This window comes from Solanum stenotomum, unplaced genomic scaffold, assembly GCF_019186545.1.
Source record: "Solanum stenotomum isolate F172 unplaced genomic scaffold, ASM1918654v1 scaffold31822, whole genome shotgun sequence".
Lineage (NCBI taxonomy): Eukaryota > Viridiplantae > Streptophyta > Magnoliopsida > Solanales > Solanaceae > Solanum > Solanum stenotomum.
Window position 1 is genome coordinate 1 of NW_026031633.1, and position 13,403 is coordinate 13,403.

The window sequence follows — 13,403 nt, forward strand, 5'->3', positions numbered from 1 at the left end:
GTCTTAATTAAGGCTTTTTCTTGTAGTGGAAGTTTAGGGATTTGGCATTTGGTTGTAATTTTGAAAATTATAAGTTTTGAATTTAAAGTTCGGATTTTGAAATGGATCATATGTACATATTCAGTTAATTTCTCAATAAACATACTGGATTCTATTGAACCTCTACTTTCCATGCTAACTAGCTTTAGACTTGCATATAGTACTAGCTAGCTAGGGATTTAGTCAAACCTTGTAGCTTCGGATCAATAACCCTATATATATGTGAAAATATGACTTGGTCGGGTATGTAAATTTATACTAATTATAAAATCGTACCTCTCCTTTTAAATCTAAATTAGTCGAATTAATGAGAAGAACAGCTTCTTTATAGTCAAGCACTTGGCCTTTCTTTCGATCCATTTCTGTTGGCATGACACGTTGCCTCTCATCAGAAACAGCCATATAATGAAACCTATATAGATAAATATACAATATGAATATACTATATATTTATTTTTATCCAATTAAAAATTAAAATAAATATTTTAAAAGAAATATCTTTCTAATTAATGATTAGAATTATTTTAAATATTTAAAAAAAAATACATACATGTTTCCTTGAAGCTTGAACACAAGCCTGAGATTTTGTATATACGAAATCGGCCATCCTTTTAAACGTTCAACGATCGAATATGTATAAAATCCAGATGTATTGCGTAGCACTATAAACCTGAAATTAATTCTCTATATATCAGTATATTGCTATAACAACCAAAAGATAATTAGAGAAACAACGACATTGTAAAGAACTTCGATAGTATGTTCTGATAATACAACATTATTTTCGCGGTATCAGAGTCACATAAAACATAATTTTGGTAAAATAAAATACTTACCTTTTATCAATGTTCAAGGGAGGTTCATTTGATTGAGAAGCATTCCATGTTCTTTTAAATGAAATTTCTGTCTGATTTTCATTAGTAATTATTACCTCAAAACGTGTTCCTGAAAGCCTGCAAAACCAAAAGTATATTGAACTTAATTTTCATTTTTTGTGTGAATAGGATCCTTTTATCCTTAATCATCATAAGTGTTGGATTCAATATTAATGTCATGGGAATGACAAACCCCGGTAGAGAGAACAATTAACTTCTTTCTTTAATAAACTCTACACAACAGAAATCTGAACTAATAGTGTTAGTAAGTATCAGACATAAACTAGTACTACAGTACTAACAAACACAAATTCTCAGTAGATTCCCTCAGAAATTGAGCTATTGAAACTATTTGTTGTTCTAATGTATAACGTCCGTTGGAAATTCACATTGTGAAAAGATATCCCAAAAAAGAGATAATAATGATTTTCAATTGTCCAAGACATCAAGGATTCAAGCTATGAAACAGACACTTACAAAAATGCAAAACAAAATTGTATCAATAGATCCCTAATAAAATTTAGTACACTGAATTGTCCTTTAATAATTGATTCATCAAAAATTAATTTGAGACAAGAAAGATAAAACTTACTTTGCTCTAGTTGTACGAGGTCCAGTGTTATTCCAAATAATATCCCAATACCTGAAATAAACATAATAAAGTATTATAAGTAATTAATTTCTACATTAGATAAAAATCAAAATTATTAGTCGAAGTTTATAGATTAATTAATTTACCCTCTATTGGTTTCTAAATTGTGGGTGGATAGTAGATTTTGGACCCCACCATATGATATACCAGTGACATCGCCATGTGGTTTTGACAAAGTTATATTGAAGATGCCATTGCTCATCGTCATCAGTAAAATTTAAATTTTGAATTAATATCGGTTACCAGTAGGAAATGACAAAATTAATTAGCGTATAAATACTAAGTATCTTATCTTATACTAAGATCTAATTAAAAGGTGTAAACTTATACTTGTTTAGGTTGTACGTCCAATTTGAGTGTTGGCGTTGTTGTCGATCTTCGTCTGTTTTTAGAACAAAGAAATAACGAAGTTAGGTAAATGCTTATGAATCACTCGGCTCAAATGTCCTTCTAACAATAGATCTTTATGAAACTATGCGTGGGAATAAGTGTCAGAACTATTATTAGGGTCCAATTTTGAGATCAATTTCGCAATTGATCTCCTACATTGCACATTATACTAAAAGGGGTTATGTGACTCTCGAAAATCATCTTTTCTATTGTACCAAGATTGCCCTTACTTTTGCCCTACATTAGATATTGGGAAATTTTATGCCCTTGTTGTGACAAAAGTAGGGCATTTATGCCATCTTTCAGATTTCAACTAACGAAACTCGAAAAAACATTTTTGTCATGTGTCAACATCACAAACAAACAAAAGATCTTATTTAAAACCCCTCAATTTTTAACGAAGGACAAAAATATTCCTCGATAAATAGTATAGGAGCAATTTTGACCATTTTCCGTCGAATAAAAGTAACATAGACTTACCCATTGTGTGGATGACAATCAGCTACAAGGAAGAACAACAAAGCAACCATAGTCACCTCCAACACATGTACACTTAATAATTTCTTATATCTCCCCATTTTCTGCATTTTCACTATTAAAAAGAAATTTAATAGATTCAATTAAAAATATAGAATTTGATAACATCACAAAAAAAATATTATGTAATTTTTTCGTTTATCAAATCCTTAATGAACATAGTTATATCCGATATTGATGAAATAATCGAGAGGTATAAAAGTTAGTCCAGATCTCGCCGTCACGAGGAAAAAAACATGAAAATTGATCCATATAATAACAAAAAGAAAGAAAAAAATTAGAAAAGAAGTTGCATACCTCTAATTTGCTAATCTTCTGTAAATGTAAATATAATATTTGTACTGTATTATGCTTTTATATAAGTTTTGAAATTCGGTCATTAAATTAAATAATTTTCATTTAAAGCTAAATCTTAAAGGAGCTTATATTTGGCCAATAAAAATGAAAGAAACAAGTCATATTTTCTCAAGGAAAGTCAAATAATTATAGTAGACAATAAATTAGCTTCAAAACAAAGTAAATACTAAATAGTATTCCAATAAAATGCCAAATCATTTTTTTTATTAGATTTCCTTTCCAATATGTTCTGCATTTCAAGAAAAATAAAATATTGCCAGTTCATCGATTCCAAAAGGGGAAATTTCATAAATAAGGAGTAAAATCAGAGGTGTCAAATGAGCGGATCGTGCTGAATTTAAGAAGAAATAGGTTAAAAACTTAAAATGGACCGAGTTAATAAGTGGGCGGGTCAATTGTAACTTGGTCTGATATACAATTCATAATCTAACCTGGCTAATTCTTACTAAATTTTACGGGAATTTTACACAAACCTTATAGTGTTAAAAGCTAATTATATCCTCTCTATTCTCTTTTCCAAATTACAAAAATCCTTTAAATTTGGTGCATGGAATTCAACTACATCCCAAAACGACCTGATACATAGGGTCCCGGCTTCGATACATCCCTCAACGTCCTGATATATCGCATCTCAATTTTCGGATACATCACTCAACGTCCCGATATATCGTGTAAAGTGATGTATCCGACCAATACATCACGTAAAGTAATGTATCCAAGAATAGGAAAGAGTAGGGATTTTTGTAATTTTTTCAAATGGTAGGAAATTTTAGAAAATATGATAAAACAAGTTATGTATTTAAGTAATTTTTCCAATTTTAAATTTCTTTGTTTCTACTTTTATATTTTTTTAAGTACATAATAAAAACTATTTTTTATTACAGCTCGATATAACATGTCAAAACAAAAAAAATGAAAATAATTTAATGAAATTTCTTATGTGTCAAATTGGGCTACACATCAAGCTAATTTCAATGAGCTTAAATGACCTAAGCTGATAAATGAACGAATCAATAACTCATCCATAATTAAACAACTCAAACAAATTATATTTTTATGAGCTAATTTTACTACTCTGAAATAATAACTATGCAAAATGTCGTGATTAAAGTTATTTGATGATATTAGAGAAGTTTATATTATATGATAACTATTAGGAGTTGTGAGTTATTAGAATGGTGGTTGTATCATCATTATTGTATATATTGAAGGCAAAAATTATTCCAATAAATTTCCTATGGAATGTCCGTTAGGAATTGCCATTTTTTTCAGTATAAGGTACACAAATTTTATATATTTTTGGGGGCTAAATACATTTCTCAGAAGTTTTTTCAATTACAAAAATTTCAGATTTTACATTACTTAATGGGAGGATATATCTGAGAGGGGATAGGATTGTATTCGAGAGGGGATTTTTGTATATATCTTAAGTTATAGTTTTAAATAATTTTTCTTTTTTTTTATAATGACATTGTATAAATTTGAATTAATCGGACTAGTAAATTTCAGACTCCAAATAAGTAGCCAAAAAAAAAAGTTAGATTCTCAAAGGCCCGAAAAAAGTTTAATTGAAAAAGTATTCATCTTTATAGTAAATAAAAATATATATATTGGATGCTACTTTTCACATTTTTTATTTTAACTGATCTTATGGATCTTATCATTCTTTCACTTTTAAATATAGCGTTTATAATAAACAAATTTTAAAAAAAGACAAATGAATCCAAGAAAATAACCATCTTATTACTGATGAGGTCCTTCAAAACGAATATAATCATACATTACACCTTCAAAAGGGGAGAGACCGCTTGATTGTACAAGAAAAATTGTGTTTGTTCCTTTGACAAGCAATTTGCCTTGTATTCCAATGCTATAAAGCCAATATAATCCACGAATTCCATGTCTTGCGATCGCATTACTTCCTCCAATATGTCCTGTCAAAAAATGAGGTTCCTGTATTTTTTCATCGTTAACATGAACCTTAAAAGAAAAACAACCAAAAATAAACTTTAGTTAGTTAAAGACATAATATGTTCTAGACTGCTCGAATTCTCTAAAAATAATATCGTACTTATATTTATAAAAATATTATCATATCATAATATTTTTAAAAATCCGAACAACATCACACATATTCAAAATAATAAGTCAAGAAATTAAAGGGAATATAAATACATACATGTAGGTCAGCTTCATGAGCTGCAGCAAGAGTCAATTGGAGAGTGTAATTTGAGGCAACATTAGCATTGGCAAGGTTAAATATAATTTTCCATGAAGTACCTTTATATGTCTTATTTCCTATTTTCCTGCAAAAAAAAAAACATCAATTAATTTTTTATTAAAGTAATTTATCTAATGATTGTAAAAAAAAATGGTCGATATATATATATACAGTCGGACTTTTTTATTATTAATTAATAATCATTCGTGTTAGGCTTGCTATGGAACTAATCTTTCATATTATGTTATACATAACAATAATTTACTAGTCTATAGCAATCAAAACATATCGAAGCAAATGACGTTATTATAAAGAGATTGTATAAACGAGCTTACCTAGTAACTTGAGCATAAAACCAATCTTTTGAGTAATTGCTAGTCCCAACATTGTAGACAAGATCATCTTTAGGATATAAAACACCATATTGTTCCCACAAACCATATTGTCTAAATCTGCAAACCAAAATTTAGAGTAAATAAACAACAACAAAAATTACAATTAATTAATAATTAATATATAAGAAAATTGTTTTTGAAACTTACTTTGATTCAGAATTATTTTTGTATTTGTGAACTTTGAATTGTGAAGGTGGATTTGGAATAAAAAATTCAGCAGCAGTTCTATCTGGTATACCAATTTCCCAAATTGTAGCTCCATTTCTTGGAGGTTTATAAATCAAAGTACCTAATTTAATATTTGAACCTATATTTTTGTTCCAAAAAAAATTAGAAACTATGGTTTAGAATTAAGAAACAATAACAAATGAGTAATTAAGAAAGAAAATAAAATTAACCTGGAGTAACTTTTATATTTGAAGTGTATTTGTAGTCCCCGATAAAACCTGGAACTGTTGCATACAAGTTATATGTATCGAATATGACATTTTCTATGATGAAGTTTCCTTTATTGTCGGTTTTAGTCCAAAATTGATAACCCTGTAGATTATAAAACGTAATGAAATAAAAAAGATTAATAAATTTACATAATTAAAATTTTCTTCAATTTTTTGTTTTATAAATATTATATTTAATTAACCTTACTTTGTTTTCTCTTTGCCAAGATCCAGCTTCTCCTGGTGGCCCTAATCCTATATAAGCATTGGATGCTGCCACATTTTGTTTACTGATAAACCTTATAAAATAAAAACACAAAAAAAAATATTAATCGGTTAACAAATAGATATTATTATAACAATAATAACATGTTCGATATAATCTCATAAAGTGAAAAAGACCTACCTGTCATTAACAAATAGTTGGCCTCTAACAGTTCCTCTTTGATTAGATTTGATGTAGTCTTTTGAAAGTGCAAATTCATAAGGCCAACTTGCAACTTCTTGATTCATCTGTATATATTTGGTTAATGTGATTTGACACGAAGTTTACAAAATATGTATAATATATAAAAATATGACGCCCGGGATAGAAAATAAGCCTTTGAAGAAAGAGAGCACATCACATCTTAATTGAATCTCACATCAAAATAAAGTTAGGAACCTTATTATAAAAATGAGTTCAGAATTAACGTAACTGCTGAGCTACGATGTGTTTAGGGTCAAATCCAAAGACACAAATCTGAATGAGACGTCTAGACTCAAAGCAGATAATAGCTTAACAGTTGGATCAGGTGAATTGTTGGAGTTAAAAGGAGTACCAAATATAGATAATGGATTTTTTTTCTAAAACGGACTAAAATGAAAAGTAAGACACGTAAACTGAAATCAAATACATACTCTTTTCTTTGCATCATTCCAAAGTATGGAAGGATTTGCCTTAGCTGCAGCATTTGAATTTAGATACACAAAAACAGGACCAATAACTTTTTTCCATGCTTCTCCTTGTCCAAATTTAATTGCTAAATCCTCTCCAGCATAATGTGTACTACAAAATACCTTGCAATTATAAATAAATAAATAAAAGTTAATTAATATAATTCTACACTAAAAAAAACATTATAGAAATTAATTAATTAATGACTTACGGTAAGTACAGTTGGACCAACATGTGTAGTAAGATCTTGTTTAAGAGGTCCTCCAATACGATATTCATTACTTGGATTAATCATCCAAAATCCTAATGGAGGATTAGTACTACTAATCCATCCATAAACTTTACCATCTTTATCATCATTTGAATAAAAATACTTGTCATCCACCTACATAATTATGTGGGGGGAAAATCATGTTGTCGACTATTGTTACCATCAGAAATTGTGACAGGATGAATATGATCATATCTCTAACACGTACCCTTAATCAAAGGCAATGGTCATGAATATATAGTCAAAAATAATATTAGTATTTAAAGTTTATGAATTCTGAATTTGAAAGTCGAGTTATGAAGTGGATCATATATACTTATTGAGTTAATTCACATGATACGAATATAAATTAGTCGATTTATAAGTCTATTCTAAGTACAAAATCGTACCTCTCCTTTTAAATCTGGATTAGTCGGATTAGTGAGAAGAACAACTTCTTTATAGCCAAGCACTTGGCCTTTGTTTCGATCCACGTCTGTTGGCATGACACGTTCCCTCTCATCAGAAACAACCATGTAATTAAACCTATATACATAGATATACAATGTCAATATACTATAGTATTTAGTTTTTGAAAAAAATATTTTATCGATGATTGAGAAAATTTAGATTAAAAAAAATACATACATGTTTGTTTGAAGCCTAAACACAAGCCTGATATTTTGTATAGACGAAATTGGCCATCCTTTTAAACGTTCAACGATCGAATACGTATAAAATTCTGGTGTATCGCGTAGTATTGTAAACCTGAAATTAATTCTTATATATTAGTATATTGCTATAATGGTCAAAAGATATTTAGAGAAATTAAACAACGACGTTATTATAAAGAAGTTTGATCATATGTTCTGACAATGTAACATTATTTTTGCGCTATCAGAGTCGCCTAAATATAATATTTTTTTAAAAAAATACTTACCTTTTATCAATGTTTAAGGGAGGTTAATTTGATTGAGAAGCATTCCATTTTCTTTTAAATGAAAGTTCTGTCTGGTTTTCATTGTGAATTATTACCTCAAAACTTGTTCCTATAAACCTGCAAAACCAAAAATATATTGGACTTAATTTCAATTTTTTACTGTCGTACGGATACAATCCTTCCATTCTTAATCATCATAAGTCTCGAAGACAAGTCTTGTGAATGACAACCCTGATAGAGAATATTTCTTCCTTTAATGAGATCTACGCAATACGAATCTGAACATATAATGTTAGTGAGTATCAGACAATTAAAAAACACTATTGTAATAACAAACACAAATTTTCAATAGATTCCATCACAAATTGACTTATTAGAAATGTTTTCGATTGAATTTTATACTATAATGTTAGTTGGAAATTCACATTTTATAATAGTGAAAATATATACCCAAAAAAAAGATAACAATAATTTTCAATTATCCATGATGTTACGTACGGATTCAAACTATGAAACTAACTCTGATAGAAATGCAAGATTAGACAACATACATATACAATAGATCATTACATTGTAGTTCGTTCTTTCATCATACCCCAACATAACGAAAGCTTAGTGTATCGAGCTGTTATTTTAAATTGTTTTGTCAAACATTAATTTGAGACAAGAAGGTAAAAGTACTTTACTTTTGTGAAAAACTTGAACGAGGGTTAGCGTTACTCCAAACAGTATCCCAATACCTGAAATAGATATAATCAAGTATTATTAGTAATTAATTTCTACATTAAACAAAAGTTTAAATGATTAATCAAAGTTTATAGATTAATTAATTACCCTCTATTGGTTTCATCATTTTGGATAGATAGTATATTTTGAACCCCACCATATGATATGCCAATGACTTGGCCAGCTGGTGTTGATAAAGTAATATTAATGAATCTATTACTTATCGTCACCTGTAAAATTTAAATTCTGAATTTATGTCTGCTACGAGTAGGGGTCACAAAATTAATTAGCACATAATTAAAAGGTGTAAACATATAGGAAAAAAAATATTTGCTAAACATAGGTTTTTACTTGTTTATGTTGTTTGTCCAATTTGACTGGGGGCATTGTTGTCAATCTTCGTCTGTTTTAACAACAAAGAAATAATAAAGTTAGATGAATGCTCATGATTTAATTAAATCTACTTCATACGAAAATTATAACATATAAATAAATCATATTATACTAAAAAGGGTCATGTAACTCTCAAAAATCATATATCTTGTACATAGTGTCAAGAAACATGGATTAACAAATCGAAACGAAAAAAGGTCAAGGACAATTTTGACCATTTTCCATTTCTATCGAGGCACATACCTCAGTCAATTTCTAACGAAAGACAAAAATACTCCTCGATAAATAGTATAAGAGCAATTTTGACTATTTTCCGTTGAATAAAAATTTAGATACTTACCCATTGTGAGGATGACAATCAACTACTATGAACAACAATAAAGCAACCATATATCTCCACATTTTCTGCATTTTCACTTTAAAAAAAATTTCAATACATTCAAATAAAAATATCATATTTGAATCATTTATCTAATAATATCACAAAAAGAAAAAATTACTAGGTGATTTTTATAATCTATCAAATTTTTTTAGTGAACAAAGTTACTCGATACTGTAGGTTACATACATCTAATTTGCTTTGTATATGTAATAATATGATATTTTTACTGTATTAAGCTTATATATAAGCTTTGAAATTGCTCATTAAATTAGATAATTTTCCTTAAATATAAATCTTAAAAGAGATTATAGTTGACTAATGAAACGAAAAGAAGCAAAAGTCATTTATTTTCTAAGTAAAAGTCAATTAATAGTAATTTACATAAAAACATAACAGGAAATACTATTACAATAAAGATGTCAAATTAATTTTTTCATTAGACAATTTACCTTCTTATATGTTCTACATTTCAAGAAAAAAAAATATTGCAAGTTTATATATAATATCGCGATAAATTGAGGTTTAGTAATAGATACATGCAAATACACTTATTATCTGCACAAATGCAATTACACAAAGATGTTGTATACGCGAAAATACTTTTAATTTAGTAAGTGCAAAAATATAACACGCGAATAATGTATATACTCACAGATACACTTATTATCTGCACAAATACAATTACCCAAAGATATTGTATACATGAATACCGTTATTAATTAAGTATACAAATACAACACGCGAATAATGTATATTTCCGCTATATATATATATATACCTCTTGATACAATGTATTCCTCTACGTTTTAGAATCAAAATACTACTACGTTTCGTAATTAAGTAAGATAATCAATTTTTTTTTTTTAAAAAATTAGGAAATATTTTTCAAAAATAATTCTGACAATGGAGGTCTTGTCATACAAAGTGCAGGCCTGTGGATGAAAGGGCCTGAGCAAATTGGGCCCTATTCTAATGGCCCATTTTTATTTGTTGTTATTAAATCTGCAATCCATTAGATTATGCATATAAATATATTGGACATTTTGACATGACACTCACTCATTAGCAGCCAAGTATTAAAAAGTTCCAACTTCCAACCTGACATACTTATCTTTTAAAAAAGGAAATCGACGAAAAGAAAATTCGTAATCGTTATTCTTCGAGTGTACACAAAGTAAATTATGTTTTTATGGTTAGTTTGCAAACTACATAGGAGAAGAAAAAGGTATTAGATAAGTCATGTGTGATGAATTTGATTCAGAAGACGAAAAATTCTTAGTATTGTAAGTAAGGGGTTTTGAACTTGAGATCTCCAAGGAGGAAAAATAGTACTAGTTTGCATTTTATAGAAGTGACGATAGTTTGTGTGAGGTCTTTTTTTATTTCACTAGTAATTGGATCTGAATTTTATATTTTTGAATTCACATACACCGGCGTTATTAACTTGTTAAATAAAAATTTTAAAAATATAATATGACACAATTTTTATTTAGTCAAAACTTTAATATAGATTTCGAATATTCAGAAAAAAAGTTTGTGACTAGCTCCTTGCATATGGACAATTAAATTGTGATGAGGATTGCGGTGGTTATATAACATTATTATTATTATTATTATTATTATTATTATTATTATTATTATTATTATTATTATTATTATTATTATATGTTTTCGGTTGTAGGTGATGAATTAAAGTGATATAATATATAGTAATATTATTTGTTGGCCATAACATAACAACAAACAAATTAATACAATGACGATTTCACCCATAAGACTTTTTGAAATAGTGATGAAATGCTTCACGAAAATATGATAACGATAAGGTTTGGTAGTAGTAATATCTTTGGATTTTATATAACTTCTTTTCGAAAAATAGAAAAGAAAAAAAATAACAAGAAACAATAAAGGTTAAGAAGGTAGGATTATTTATAAATATATAGATCATATGTATAAAAATTATCATAATTTATTAAGATTAAAATAATCAGATGTCATAGAGTACAAAAATTTCGAAAGAATAAGATGCTATGAGGTGAGAAGGAAGCTAAAACCCTCAATTTACAGAAATTCCAAATCTTTTTTTTCCTACAAATAAATAATTAGTTAAATGTAAAAAAGATTTGTGTTTCTTTTTTTATGATTCTGTTATTAGAATTTGAGCTTCAATTATTTTTTTACTAAGAGAGAAAGAAATTGTTATCGTTCTATAATTCTACCACATTACTTATTTTAGTATTGCTTTTAACCTAATTAATGTGTTTTATTTTGGAGTCTAATAAATTATGAATAATAATACATTAGTTCATATAATCTCTTTCGATTTATTTTTTTGACAAGATGGATAACTAATTTTCTCCAAAATAAATAATATAAAGTCAGCTACATTTTTCTTTAATAAAAGTTTGGCCCCGCTACAATAGAAAATCCCTATTCTACGCTAACAATTAATCATAAATATTCTTTCCCTTAACATTTGGCAATGTATTAATAATAAAATAATTCAAACAAGAAACTATGCTTTATATCAATTAAAAGATTTTTATATTTGTCACAAAAACTAGTCAAACTTTTGCTAGTAAAAATCAATGAAGGTTTCAAAGTGAAAGTGGGCATTTAAGACCTCGGGTTCGAGCTTTAGGCATGAAAAAATTTACGTCTCTTTGAACGGAGTCTTACGCGATGCGAATTCAAAATAATCAGACTTCAATATGAATATCAGACACTGAGTGTGGAAAAAACGGCATTTAGGTTTTATTCTATTTTTTAGAATTGGCATAAATATGGTCCTCGAGAAATTATTCTTCCGAACTGCAGTAAAATTGCTTCTTGTATTTACTCGTATATTAATCAACAATACTAATTTTTTTGCTTATAGACTATAATCGAATATTTGAAATAACTTACAAAATTATAGATAATTGTCTAATGTTTACTCAAGAGACTATTAGTATTAGTATGTTCAAAGCGAATTTTTAAGTCGCAATTTAAAAGGTTCATAAATTAAAATATAATTATTTCACCAAAAGAATAATCGACGAATATTTCACAAGTGAAAGGGACATAAAAAGAAAAAAGGGAAAAAAATATTAAATTAATTTAAATTTATGAAAGGGTCCTTAATATTTGTAACATCCGGCAATTTGAAATAACTATGGAAAAGCTTGAAATTTGAAATAGTCATTTTTGGGAAAATAATGAAAGGAATTCAGAATCTGGAAATTTGGCCAAGTTCAAAAATCTGGAAATTTGGCTTAGTGTGGAAATCAGTGAGTTTTTGGCCAACTTTGAGTAGTCGTAACTCCTAGTTCAGGATGAGTTAGGAGTATTTCCAGTTATGGTTTCGAAGCTTGTGGAATGATCTTTTCAACGCCACCGAGTTTGCTCGATTCCGAGTTCGTATGAGCGATTTATGCCCTTTGAAAGTTGGGGCAGTTGGCAGGGAGTTCGTCCGGAAATTTAAGGGCATTTTGGTCTTTTCACAAATCATTTCTTTTGAGGTTATATTGTTGTGTTAGGCTGTTTGTGGATCATTTTTGTTCCATTTTAAAAGAGAGTAAGAGTTAGGGTTCTTGAGTGAAGAAGAGAAGAAGAGAGAAAGAAGAGAAGAAGAAGAGGAGATCAAGGAGATTCGTCAAGATCATCGTGGATTTTCGTCGGGGGTGATCCCTATCAAGGTATGTGAGTATTTAGTGTGGGTTGATCCTTTCCCCCCACACACCAAGCTCATTTTTATGATTTGAGAAAAGATTGGATTTGTTGTTGAAGTTGTTAGTTGTGTTGTGGAAGTTATTGTTGGTTGTGGGACATGATTGGGTTGTGTATTTGAGTTGAAATCTATTGTATATTGAGGGATTTTATGATCCTTAGTG

The 13,403-nt window shown here is 28.4% G+C and overlaps 1 long non-coding RNA gene and 1 pseudogene across 1 annotated transcript; both read right to left on the reverse strand.

Annotated features, from left to right (window-relative positions):
- Positions 1–392: 392 nt before the first annotated feature.
- Positions 393–992, reverse strand: LOC125852043 (uncharacterized). Its single transcript, XR_007444962.1, has 3 exons — positions 876–992; positions 590–709; positions 393–451 (listed from the first exon to the last, which is right to left on the reverse strand). It is a non-coding gene; the product is annotated as an uncharacterized LOC125852043 (long non-coding RNA).
- Positions 993–4,593: 3,601 nt separating this feature from the next.
- LOC125852044 (probable rhamnogalacturonate lyase B) overlaps positions 4,594–13,403 on the reverse strand; it is a 19,040-nt pseudogene continuing 10,230 nt past the window's right edge.